General features: G+C 38.9%; 1 pseudogene; it reads right to left on the bottom strand.

The window, feature by feature from the left end:
• Positions 1-290: 290 nt before the first annotated feature.
• On the bottom strand, positions 291-1792 carry LOC112756839 (uncharacterized; annotated as a pseudogene).
• Positions 1793-13162: the final 11370 nt, after the last annotated feature.

Raw genomic sequence — 13162 nt, 5'->3', positions numbered from 1 at the left:
TAAAAAGCAAGCTACAGTTCAATCTCATTAGTTTCACTAAATTCAGTCGTAATTGCCACAATATTATCCCCATTGGTTTAACACTAACGTAGTTTAAATAATTTTCATCTTATTATTATGCAACAATTCAAGAGAAGGAAGTATTGCAGGACTCAACAAATTAACTCATCATTCATTCGTGTGCTAAAGTTTTCCACCTGAACTCAACTATGGACTAGATGAAACCATACAGTTTAACCTTTACACCCAGATGCTTAGTTGAGCACAGAATGATAAGACAATACCTGAAGAATAACAAATCAAATGCTTTTCTCTGCAAGACCATTCAATTTGGTAGAGCTTGCTTCTCGCCAGATTGCTTTCACTTCATCTGTTCGGAACCCCTGGGTGAACGTAGAGTCCTCTAGTGGTGTCGATGCACCATAAGCAAATTCAAGGAGACCAGTATAAGCTATCATTGCACCATTGTCGATGCAATATCTGTCATCGGTGGCAAACAGCCTCCCACCCCGTTCAGAGCACATTGTTCTCATCATCTCCTGCAAACGCTCCTTGCAGCCCACACCACCAACTATAAGGACATCTTTCGAGTCACAATGAGCCATAGCCCGCTCTGTTATCTCCACAAGCATAGCAAACAGAGTCACCTGCAATGTTAACATTCTTAGAAATCCAAACTCGCAAATTCATAATTTTATAAAGATAACAGCTTACCGAAGAGAAAGGGAGCAGCAAACAAATATACCTGCAGAGAGTAGCACAAGTCTGCAGGTGTGCACTTGTTATTCTTCAGCTTTTCAACTGCAGTCGCTTCGATGTAACTAAGTATTCCACTAAAGATACATCCATTCCTTTGACAACATAAGGAATGTCTATAAATTTCTCTCCTTTCTTAGTAAGCTAAAAGGCAAGAAAACCATATAAAGCAAGTTGAACAGATTGAACCATGAGAACACTAAACCCTAAATCCTAAATTCTAAACCATGAGATCACAATCCAGTTAAGCACAACTATAATACTACATTTGTACTCCTCTATGCATATTGTATACTTATCTGGATGAAAGATTGCTACATTAAAGTTCTTAAATGTGTGACTAATTGATTCATAAAATTTCCAATGTTTACATAAGCCTTTAAGTAAAAATTGCTACTTTCAACTAACAAAACGATTAAGGAAAATTGCCAACAATGAATTCATAAAAAACCTGCTCAATGTTGTAACCAGGACTGGGATCATTGGAAAGCGTCAAAACCCTAGCGAAGCGATCCAAGCAGTTACCAACAGCAATATCAATGGTCTCACCAAAGATTCTGTAACGACCCTCACTGTATGCAATGACCTGAGTGTTACCGCCACTAACATAAAGCACAACAGGGTCAACGGCACCGGTGACAACCCTACCCATCTCAATATGAGCGACACAGTGGTTGACAGCAACAATGGGCTTCTTCCAAAGCTGAGAGAGGACGCGAACGACGACAGCAGAGACCTGAAGGGGAGCACCCATTCCAGGGCCCTTGGTGTAGCAGATGCAGTCGATGTCATCGGGAGTGACGTTGGCGGTTTCCAAAGCGGATCTGACGAGTGGAAGAACGTGGTGAAGGTGGTGCTGAGCGGTTTCTCTTGGGAGAAAGCCTTGACCGGGAGGGGTTATGTATGTGTGGCGTGGGTTGGAGAGGATGATGCCGTCAAGTGTGACAACACCGACTCCGATTTTGTTGGCTGAACCCTTGAATCCCAACGCTATCATTCTCTTCTTTTCACTTCCTTGAGTTCCTTCCATTCCCATTTCCGCCGCCACCACTCAGCGAGGCAAGTAATCACTAGCCAGGATAACAAACTGCCCCACCTTCCCATGTTTCTGGAATTGAAATGTACTGGACGAATGGAGGCTTTCTTTTTTTCCTTTTTCTGTTTTCCGGTTTTTTTTTTTTTTTGTCGTTTGTTTTTGTTAGTAAGGTTTGACTTTTTGGATTTAGGACTCTTTTGGTGTAGTTAGGCTAGAGTTGAACCAAAAAAAAAAAAGAAAAAAACAAACAAAATACACATTTTCACCATTAAATATATATCTTCTGTATGTAATAACTTATTAGCCAACTGGAGCTCACAAACTGGAGCTCAGATCTATGATAAATTAGTCTTTAATCTGTCAAGTTATAAATTCCATAGAAAAAAAAATAATTCTATGAACCAACTTAATAGTTAATTTATTAGTCTGTTTAAACAAGTAGAGTTAAACCCCAAAGTGGTCCTTAAGATTCACGGTTTGCACCAATTTAGTCCCTGGCTTACCAATGGCACCATTTATGTCCCCGACTCTGTTAAAATTGCACCAAGGTCGTCCCTAGCCACATCTCCAGGCAAATAACTGCCGCTGCCAGTGACCTGGCGCTGAGAAGCCACGCTGGCGTGGATAACGGCAAGCTGAGGTGGCAATTGAAACTGTTTGACCTAATTTGGTCCCTATACCTAGTTTTATTCCTAATTTCTAGCATGGCATCGTTACCCCTCTTCATCTTCTTCTCTCTGCCCAGCAATGTTCTTCATTGTCTTCGTTGTTCCTACTCGTTGAACTGAAACGAAAACCATGATTGGGTGTGCGAGCCAGGGTCAAGGAAGCTCTACACGATCGACGACGAGAACGCGGAGTCGGACTAGACCGTCGCGGGTACCAGAGCGATGTGGGTGCGGCTACCGGCCGGTGCTTCGTTGGTCTGGAACAACTACCAACCCAGATAAGCCCTTCTTCGGTTGTCCAAATTACAATGTGAGTTTTTGGTAAGAAAAATTGATTAGTGATTTTCTGTTCTTTCCTTCTTATGATATCTCATATTCAGACTAGGGGCAAAACATTGTGTGGATTTTTTCTCTGGGCTGATGATGTAGAAGAAGAAGAGGAACATGAAGGAAGAGTGGATGCAACTGCAGTTGACAATGAGCAAGTGAGAGTGAATTCAGCTTGGAGGATTGGAAAATTGGAAGCTGAAATAAGGACCCAAAAATCTATGATACAATTCTTAGGCATAGTGGTGTTTTTCACTGTAGTTGCTGTATTGATTATGACTTTGAAGTTCTGACAATGTTGTATGTAATGTGTTCATGGATGAATGAAAGTAAGAGGTGGTTTTTTATCTTGAGATATATGCCCTATTTTTGATTGACTGGTTATCATAAAGAGAAATAATTACAGATCATCTGACATCATAATAGCATAATGCATAATGCATAATTACAAAAGTAGTAAAGATAAACATATTTGAGTAGCAAACATCAACCTGTTTGAGTTGCAAACATTAAAGGAATAAAAGAAGTGCCACAGCATAGTTAGCAAGGCTGGCAATACAAAAGTTATGACAATTGTCCTAAACAAAACAACTATCTATTAGCTGCCTTTAACAAAACAACAAAGTACTGTCTTAAACATCCTGATGTCAAAGTCATGAATTGTTCTTTTTCCTTGGTGCTTTGAAACCGGGAGTTGGAACGAACTTCATAAAATTGTGCAATCTGGAAGATGTAGCCACATTGGCTCCTTACATTGGATCCACACCAATGGATTGAGGTGGTGGTGAGCTCCTCCTTTTGGTGGGCAACTTCTGTGGCCTTGATGGTGCAGGTGCAACAGGTCCTGCTATGTCCTACAGCAGATAAACAATTCAACACATGAGCCCAGATAACAAAAAAATTATACTTTTGTTGTGTTGTAACGTGGATAAGTGTATTACCTGTGATCCTTCGTAGTTTGGTTGTGATATGTCAATCTTCATAGCAGGAGGTTTATCAGCTGGTGCAGCAGCAGTTTGAGGTTGAGGGCCAGCCTCAGAAGCAGAAGCAGCAGCATTTGATTTGGCTTTATCTGCAGCAGCCTTTGCAGCTGCAACAACAGCAGCTACTTCATCCAGTCTCTTCTTTGAGCACCCACTCTTAGTATGCCCTTTTACCCCACAATACCTACATGTGAATGGCTTCAAATGCCTTTTCAAACTTCCACTTGGTTTAGCTTTCTTATTACCACTGTTGCCCTCATCAGCATTTTTTCTCCTTTTCTTTGTCAAAGCTCCAGGCCTCCTCCTAATGTTAGGGGCCTGTGGTTGAGTGTACAAGGATTTCTCCCACAATGATTGACCAGGAAGAGGGTTAATGTGATGGACATAAGTCTTGTTGTATGCCTCCGTAGTACACAGTTGGTAACAAAAGTCTTCCGGCCTCTTGTTTACCCTTGCAAGGGCAGCACAGGCATGAACACATGGAATGCCTACAGTTAGTAACACAAATGCAGAGTAAGACAATCACAGTTTTTAATGTACACAAATGTTAATGATTAAGTTAAAGAGTTTGATAAAGGTCACCGGTCAGCATCCAGAATTGGCAAGTGCATAGTCTTTTTCCAAGATCCACCACCATGTTTGTTGGATGGCCATGAACCTCAAATTTTTCATAGTCTTCATCACCGGTCCAGATAGGCATCCAGTTCTTTGTTCTTTTCTGATTTTAACTAGGCGACTTTGAATTACAGGTGGGAGTATGCCAACATGATTTGCCAGTTTTACCTTATTCTTCACAATAGTTCTCATCACAAACATTCTCACCTCCTCAAGTAATGTGATGATGGGTTTGCTTCTAGCCTCTTTGATTCTTGCGTTGAAAACCTCACAGGCGTTGTTGCAAATGTTGTCCAGTTTTGGCCTATCGCTGAATTAGGACTTTGTCCATGACTCTCTAGGCCATTTGTTGAGATATGCCCAAGCCTCCTCGTTCACCCTCTTAATCTTGTTCAGATTATCGATGAAATCCTGGAATGTTGTTGATCTGGCACATTCCCAAAGTAGTCCCCTCAACTCAAGGTCCTTCCATTATTTGTTGAAGTTCTTCCAGAGGTGCCAAATGCAAAAACGGTGGTGAACTCTTGGCATCACCTCCTGGACAGCTTGAATTAAACCATGTAGGACATTGTTACACTACGTTTCAGAAACAAAAACTGATGTAAACACTTTTATCGTGCCACAGAACAGTCCCTGAGTTTACATTAATGACCCTAATATAGTCCCTGACTTTCGCATTTTAATACAATTTAGTCCCTTCAGTTAGGTGTAAAATGCACGATTTGTCCCTTGTGCTATTCGGATCTAACTAACAGTGCATATCAACAACCAACATCATGCATACAAAATCCAGAGGACATATATAACATACAAATTTAACAAACATTATTCCATCCAATTCATTTACATCCAGAGAATCAAAGATTATTAAAAGCACATGAAAGTTAGGATTACCTTCTGTATATCAGAAATAAAGCACCATCCGTTAGTTTTGTAGTCTCCAAGATCAGCATAAAGCAGCTCCAGGAACCATCTCCTAGTGTCTGTATTCTCTATTTCAATTATAGCCCATGCAATCACGTAAATGTGATGATTGGCATCTTGTGCCACAGCAGCTAAGATCTGACCTCCAAATTGTGTCTTCAGAAATGTCCCATCAAGCCCAATCAAGGGGTGACAACCTGCCTTGAATCCCATCTTGCAACCATACATACAAACATACATTTTATCAAATATGATGTCTCCATTTGGTTGAGGTTCGACACATATCTGCACCGTAGATCCAGGATTCGTCTTCAGTAAAGTTTCAGCATAGTCCCTTAGTTTCGCATATTGTGCCTTCTCATCCCTGTACACTACATTTCTTGCATCTGCCAGTGCCCTTGCAATGGAATTTCTATTCAGAATAAGGTCACACTTTGTCCTGAAGTACACAGCAGCCTCGCATTGCTAGAAATTGGGGTATTTTCTTACCTTTTTTACTAATTTACTAGCAACCCAAGTCCTATTAGCAGCCTTGTTGGTGTTCTCCCTCGCACAAGTATGATCGTCGTTGAAAGTCTTGATTTGCCAACATGAGTCATCACAGTCCCTTGAGGCATACACAACCCAGGCACACTCTTTCACCTTGCACACAGCCCTGCATATAATATTGTCATTTTTTTTAACTTAATTCTCCTCCCCTCTTGGATAGTATACTCTCTTACAGCTTCTCTGAACTCATACTTGGTGTTGAATTTCATACCCACTTGTAGATGTAGTTCACCGAATCTTGCCCCATTTCTAAATATTGGAAATTCATCTGACTCTTCATCAGATTGTAGCTCATCCTCAGAATTAGGAGGAGTCTTCATCTCCTCTGAGTGCCAAGAATTAGCACCATCAGATTCTGCACCTGGGTCAAGTGCTTCATACACATCAACAATCCCTGGAGTTCCCACAAACCCCAGGTCCACCTCTCCATCTGACACATCTTCAACCAATGCATCATCTGGTTGCATTATGTTCTCTTTTGTCTTAGCAGCAGCATATGTAGCTCTCTTGATGTCCTTTACTTTCTTATTTCTTGGTTTGGACATACTTGCATTATCTTCACTGCTAGAGCTATCTTCTTGAATTGGCTTAAAGGAACTATCCTCTGAACTATCATCATCACTGGAATCATCATTTACAGTTAAGTCAACATGAAGAGCTCCCTTGCCCTTATTAGCAGACCTTCTATATGTTCCAGCAGCCTGAGATCTTGTAATTCTCCTATGTAAAAACTGAGGTTTATACTTTATTTTTGATTTGCCTTTATCTTTGGCTGTGGAGCATGCCTTCGTAGTCTCTCTCAGCTTTGTTTTCAGGCTTGGGTTGGGCTTTTGATTGGGCTTTTTAGTCAATTTGGGCTTGGAGATGGATGTTGGGTTGGGCTTTGACTTAGGCTTGGGCTTTGTATTAGAATTGGGCTTCAGATTGGGTTTCTCATGAGCCCTAGCAGGCATTGGATTTGGGGTTGTGTTATCATCAATGGGGTTTGGAATAGTGACAGGGTTGGTTTCAGGGGGGTTGGAATAGGATTGTTTATGGGGCTTGGGTTTGCATTTGGGATAGGATTCGGTTTTGTAGTTGGGTTCGACGTGTTACCATTAGCTTCGGGACCCTCACTTGTGTTCTTCTTGCTCACTAAGTCTCCCTCACAAGTATCATCAAGCCATACTACAACCTCCTTCCCTACAATCACCTCTGGTGTGGACACCCCATGCTCAAAGTACACATCAACAACTCCATCATTATTCTGTGCAGCAAAACACATCTCTCTTAATTCACCATCAGATGTAAGAGCCATCAGTCCACCATCTAAGCTCCTCCCAGGAGGCAGCCACCAACACTGAAGTATGTTGTCATACCCAAGCTCCTTGTAAAAACAAACATTGAAATTCAACCACTTATAAAATACCAGAAACACCCATCAACCAACCCAACTAAGATTGCATTCAAAACAGAGCATAGAAAAAAATTTTCCACTACCCACAAAAACCCTAACAGATAATAAAAAACTTTCAACTTTCATCAACCAAAATCAAATTTTCAACAAACACAGACATTGATGCTATTCTTTTTGTTGAAAAGCATTATTTTTTCGAGTTCAAAAGTACCTTCGTGTGCTCGCGATGAACTGCTTCTCCTTCCTTCACCAACAACGACCGCACAACACTATCACAGTGGCAGCGAACTCCACGGAACCAAACGTTTTCAACCTTCAAATCCTATACCGTGGCCAGAACTCAGGATTTCATGGTGCATTGTTTTGGTTTTCAGAAGACGAAGAGGAAGATGAAGTGATCACAGAACTTGGGTTATTTGGGTTTTGTTTCAAAATATACATGAAACAACGCCGTTCCATCCATTCACATTTTTAGCGCCAAAACTGACACTCCAGCGTGGCACCCAGTGTGGCTTCTCAGTTCCAGGTCACTGCCGGCGGCAGTTAATTTGTCCGGAGATGTGGCTAGGGATAACCTTGGTGCAATTTTAACAAAGTCGGGGACATAAATGGTGCAATTGGTAAGTCAGGGACTAAATTGGTGCAAACCGTGAATCTCAGGGACCACTTTGGGGTTTAACTTTAAACAAGTATCCTGAAAAATAAAAAAATATATATACAATTCTATGTCTCATATTTTATAATAAACATTATTTTGATATAAATATTTTATTAACAATCAGCACAATTTTTTGTTGTTTTGTTATTACAAATAATTTAAATACATAATTATTGATAACAACTATATTTTTATAATAATATTAGAAATATTTGTTGCATGAATAATGATATTGTTAAATATAAGCCTAACATTTTAAAAAAGTAAAATATAAACAAAATAAAAATATGTGAGTTTTAAACTTTTAGTTATTCTTTAATTATCTTTTCAATTTTTGAATAAAATTTTAAATTTTTATCTATTTTAGGTTTTCAAAAAATAATATATTTTAAATTTTAAATTTTTATTAGTTTAAATATTAAAAGATAATTAAAAAATTGAATTAAAACTTTCCGTTGTTATTCTAAACAAAATAACACTGACATTTTGCAAATTAAAGTAACAAAATATGACTTCCTACTTCCTAACTTGTGTGGAGCATAGTGTCACAGTAAATTTTAGGATGTTACACTTAACGATATTTGTATAATATTCTAGAGTGTTTGAGAATATTCTGGATAGTTCTGGAATATTCTAGAATGTCTCAGAAGGTCTTGAAAATCCTAAAAAGTTCTAGAAGACTTTGAAAGGTCGTAGAGAATTCTAAAAGAGTGTAAAAATATGTAGAAGTATGAAGAGTGATTTAGAAGAATCTCAAAGAGTTTAGATAAATGTGATAGGATAGATATTTCTAATGAAAATCCTGGATACTTGATCTAGACTGCTGATTAGATTTAATCCTAACCGTCCAATTAGGAGGTGGATGACTATAAATAGAGGTTGGGTGTTTAATGTTGCGTGTGTAAATCATTTGTAACAAATACTGGAGTAGTGAAGTATTCTTTCCACCAAAGCTTTATTTCTCATGTGTTGTGTAAAAACCTATTTTTCAGTAAATAGACTTTTTAGACTATTTTAAAATTTATCTAGCAAAATTCCGAACCGCGACCCAATAAGAAATAGTGAGGCAGGCACAATAGTAAAAAAAATAAAAATTAAATAGAAAAAAAGAAATTAATGAAGTCAAATTTGATTTTATGAGGGTAATTAATCCCTCTAAGTCAAATTTGACTAGTAGATAGTAAATATTAGCTTACTATTAGTTTATTTTTCTCATTAGAGATTTTTTTAGCCGAAAAAATAATTTTAGTGATGATTTTGTGCTCACCGAAAAAGACTCTAATAACCGAAACCTCAGAATCTGTGGTAAAAATAATTTTTACCTAGTTAATTGTGTCTCAAGATTTATATTAGCATGATTTATTTCTTTAAGAATAAATCTTAGCCATTAATTATTTTACCACACGGTAAAAGTTACCCCGAACTAAATTTCTTACTAATATTCCTCAAACGACTCCTAGAGATCCTGAATCCTCTTACTTGCCATCTAAGTAACTCGTCCCTCCCTTTCAGCTTCTGAGCCGAGATTATCTCAGCCTCTCACCCCTCTCCACTGTGTTTTTTTTTAACCACGAGTAATTGACCGCGGTTAACTGTAGATAAACACGTCATTATGCTGCTGATTATTCTCCCTCAAACTCACACCCCTTCTCTCTCAATCCATCCTCTTTTCTTATGATTTTTCTTCAACCTTTTACCATCATAAATTCAACAAGACTCTGAACTTTTATTTAAAAGAAGGGTTAAGTACTGAAATCGTCCCTAAGGTCTGGGATGAAAATCAAAATCGTCCCCGACCTTTTTTTGTTATTAAAATCATCCTCAACGTTACAAAACGTTATAAAATCGTCCTTTTTTATTTTTTTGGACCAAATTACCCTTAACTATTAATAAAAATAATATTAAAAAAAATAAAACCCCACCCCACCCACATCCAGCATCTCTTCGTCTCTCCCTCCACCCCAAACCCCACCCCACCCACACCCAGCATCTCTTCGTCTCTCACTCGCCTCCTAGCATTCCTTCTCAAGCCACTAAGGCAGCCACGCGTGATAGCAAAAATTGTGGGTGGAATATTGATTGGTCCATCATCTCTAGGACGCAGCTCTGCCTTTCTGAACGCTGTGTTCCCATCCAAGAGCCTAACGGTCTTGGCACTTTGGCCAACATTGGCTTACTTTTCTTCATGTTCTTGATAGGACTGGAACTCGACCCCAAGTCCCTCCTTAGCAAAACAGGAAAGAAAGCTCTTGCCATTGCCCTTGCCGGGATCACATTCCCCTTCGTCTTGGGAATCGGGACATCTTTTGCACTTCAAGCAACAATCTCGCAGGGAGTCGATAAAGCACATTTCTTTGTGTTCATGGGAGTCGCTCTCTCCATCACCGCCTTCCCCGTCCTGGCACGCATCTTGGCTGAGTTGAGGCTGCTTACCACTGAGGTTGGACGGATGGCCATGTCAGCAGCGGCTGTTAATGACGTGCGATTGCGCTCTCTGGCTCTGACTCTTCTCCACTTATCTCCGTTTGGGTCCTCTTGTCTGGATGCGGCTTTGTAATCTATTGCGCACTTGTTCTTCCTCCCATCTTCAGATGGATGTCTCGACGCTGCTCTGAAGGCGAAGCCATCAATGAGTCCTACGTCTGTGCCACGTTGGCAATGGTCTTGGCAGCTGGTTTTGTCACCGACACCATTGGAATCCATGCTCTGTTTGGGGCATTTGTTGTTGGAGTGGTTCTTTCCAAGGAAGGCCCTTTTGCGGCTGCTCTTGTTGAGAAGGTTGAGGATCTTGTCTCTGGGGGTGGGTTTGGAGTGGAGGGAGAGACGAAGAGATGCTGGGTGTGGGTGGGGTGGGGTTTTATTTTTTTAATATTATTTTTATTAATAATTAAGGGTAATTTGGTCCAAAAAAATAGAAAAGGACGATTTTATAACGTTTTGTAACGTTGAGGATGATTTTAATAACAAAAAAAGGTTGGAGACGATTTTGATTTTCACCCCAGACCTTAGGGACGATTTCAGTACTTAACCCTTAAAAGAACATTAGTCACAAATTTCACACACCCTTATGCATTTTTACCACCCTTTTTGACTGAATTATAAAGTGAGAGAGAGAGAGAGAGAGAGAGAAGAAGAAGAAGAAGAAGAAGAAGAAGAAGAAGAAGAAGAAAAAATGTTGCACCTTCTCTCTGCGTTTCAGCCTTGTTTTTAGTAGTTTTCCATTGTTCTTCATATGTTCTTCAAGAGTCCAAGGCATACAAGCACAATTTCTTGTCCGTTTTCACTAATTCTCATAATTTTACCAAAAATTTAGCAATGTGAGTTCTTGTTCCTTCTCTATTTTTTTTATTTTTTCAGGAATGATCATGGTGAATTCTTGCTCTCTTATGTGTCTAGAAAATCTCTTTTGAAGCCCATATAGAGAAGAAACTTTCGGCTAAAGAAAAAACTGCACCATACCTAAATGTGCTCCAGCCTTTGTGAGAGTATTTTTTGGTATTTGAGAGGTTTAGTGACTGAATTAAATGAGAGATACATGTTAAGAATAGTTAGAATATGTTTGTTTTTGATTCCGTATTCATATAAGCCACTTTATGCTGATTTTGTGCTTAATTTTGTGATCTGTGAATTCGGTGGTGCTTCTCTATTTTTGACTTTTTATTTAAGTGATATATGAAGCTTATTTATTTCTGAAAATTGTATGAAAATACTGAAATTATTTAAAGCACTTGGGATCTTTAAACGTCATTAAAAGTGGGTCAAAATGAAAAATTGCACCCTTGAAAATTCAGCCATCAAAAGTCCTGGAAAGTGACGTATTAGAGGGTTAGAAAGAAGATAGAAAACTAAATTTAATCCTGTGAAATAAGTGTATAAAAGTAAAAAGGGTGTTATGCAAGGGTTTAATAAGGGAGAGATAACATATTTGACTCTGTTACAAGAGAAGTCAAGATCCGAAGGAGAAGATGTTCCCCTGAAATCCAGAAAATCTTTAAAGAAAATAAAGATGCGATACTTCCTGAGTTGCTCAAACAACTACCACATAGGAGGAAAGTAGATCACAAGATTAAACTAGAGTTAGGAACAAAGCCACCAGCCTCAGCATCATACAAATGGACCGCCAAAACTTGAGGAATTGAAGAAGCAATTCAATTATCTAGTGGATATTGGATTCATCCGTCCATTAAAGGCACCCGATGGCCAATCTTGTTCTAAAAGAAGCATGATGGTTCGTTGAAACTATGCATCGAATATTAAGCACTTAACAAGGTAACCATCAAGAACAAATATTCTATTCCACTGATAGCTGATCTGTTTGATAAACTTGGTAGGGAAAGTGGTTCTCAAATTTGGATTTGCAATCAGGATATCACCAAGTGAGGATTGCTAATGGTGATGAGTCTAAGATCACGTGTGTCACAAGATATGGATCGTATGAGTAGTTGGTGATGTCTTTTGACTTAACTAATGCTCCTGTGATTTTTGTACCTTGATGAATGAGATCTTTTGCCAATACCTTGATCGGTTTGTAGTTATCTACTTGGATGATATTGTTGTCTATAGCAATACCTTGGAGGAACATGTAGAACACTTATGAATCATATTCAAAATCTTGCGAGGGAATAACCTATATGTGAAGAAAGAAAAATGTTCATTTGCAAAGGATGACGTCTACTTCTTGGGGCACATCATAAAAGATGGAACTCTTTGCATGAATAAAGGGAAGGTGAAGACTATCAAAGAGTGGGAGCCACCAAAAAAGGTATCTGAATTGTTGTCATTTCTTGAGTTGGCTAACTACTATCGGAAGTTTATCAAGGGATATTCAAAAGGCCTTTGATGAGTTAAAGGCTGTTATCACATAAAGACCAGTACTAGCATTGCCTGACTACTCAAAGGTGTTTAAAGTTCATACTGATACTTTTGACTATGCTTTTGGAGGGGTTTTGATACAAGAAGGACATCCTATTGCCTTTGAGAACCGCAAGTTGAATGATATAGAGAGGTGATACATTGTCCAAGAGAAGAAAATGACTGTGGTGGTGCATTGTTTGAGGACTTGTCGTTATTAGTTGCGTGGTTCACACTTCATCGTCAAGATAGATAATATGGCTACAAGCTATTTCTAAATTCAGAAGAAGTTAAGCCCCAAACAAGTTAGGTGGCAAGATTTCTTAGCTGAGTTTGATTTCGAGTTTGAGTACGAGCCAGAAAAAACTAATGTAGTAGTAAATGCACTAAGATGAAAGG

This window comes from Arachis hypogaea, chromosome 16, assembly GCF_003086295.3.
Source record: "Arachis hypogaea cultivar Tifrunner chromosome 16, arahy.Tifrunner.gnm2.J5K5, whole genome shotgun sequence".
Taxonomy (NCBI): domain Eukaryota; kingdom Viridiplantae; phylum Streptophyta; class Magnoliopsida; order Fabales; family Fabaceae; genus Arachis; species Arachis hypogaea.
This window is presented reverse-complemented; position numbering and strand designations above follow the sequence as displayed.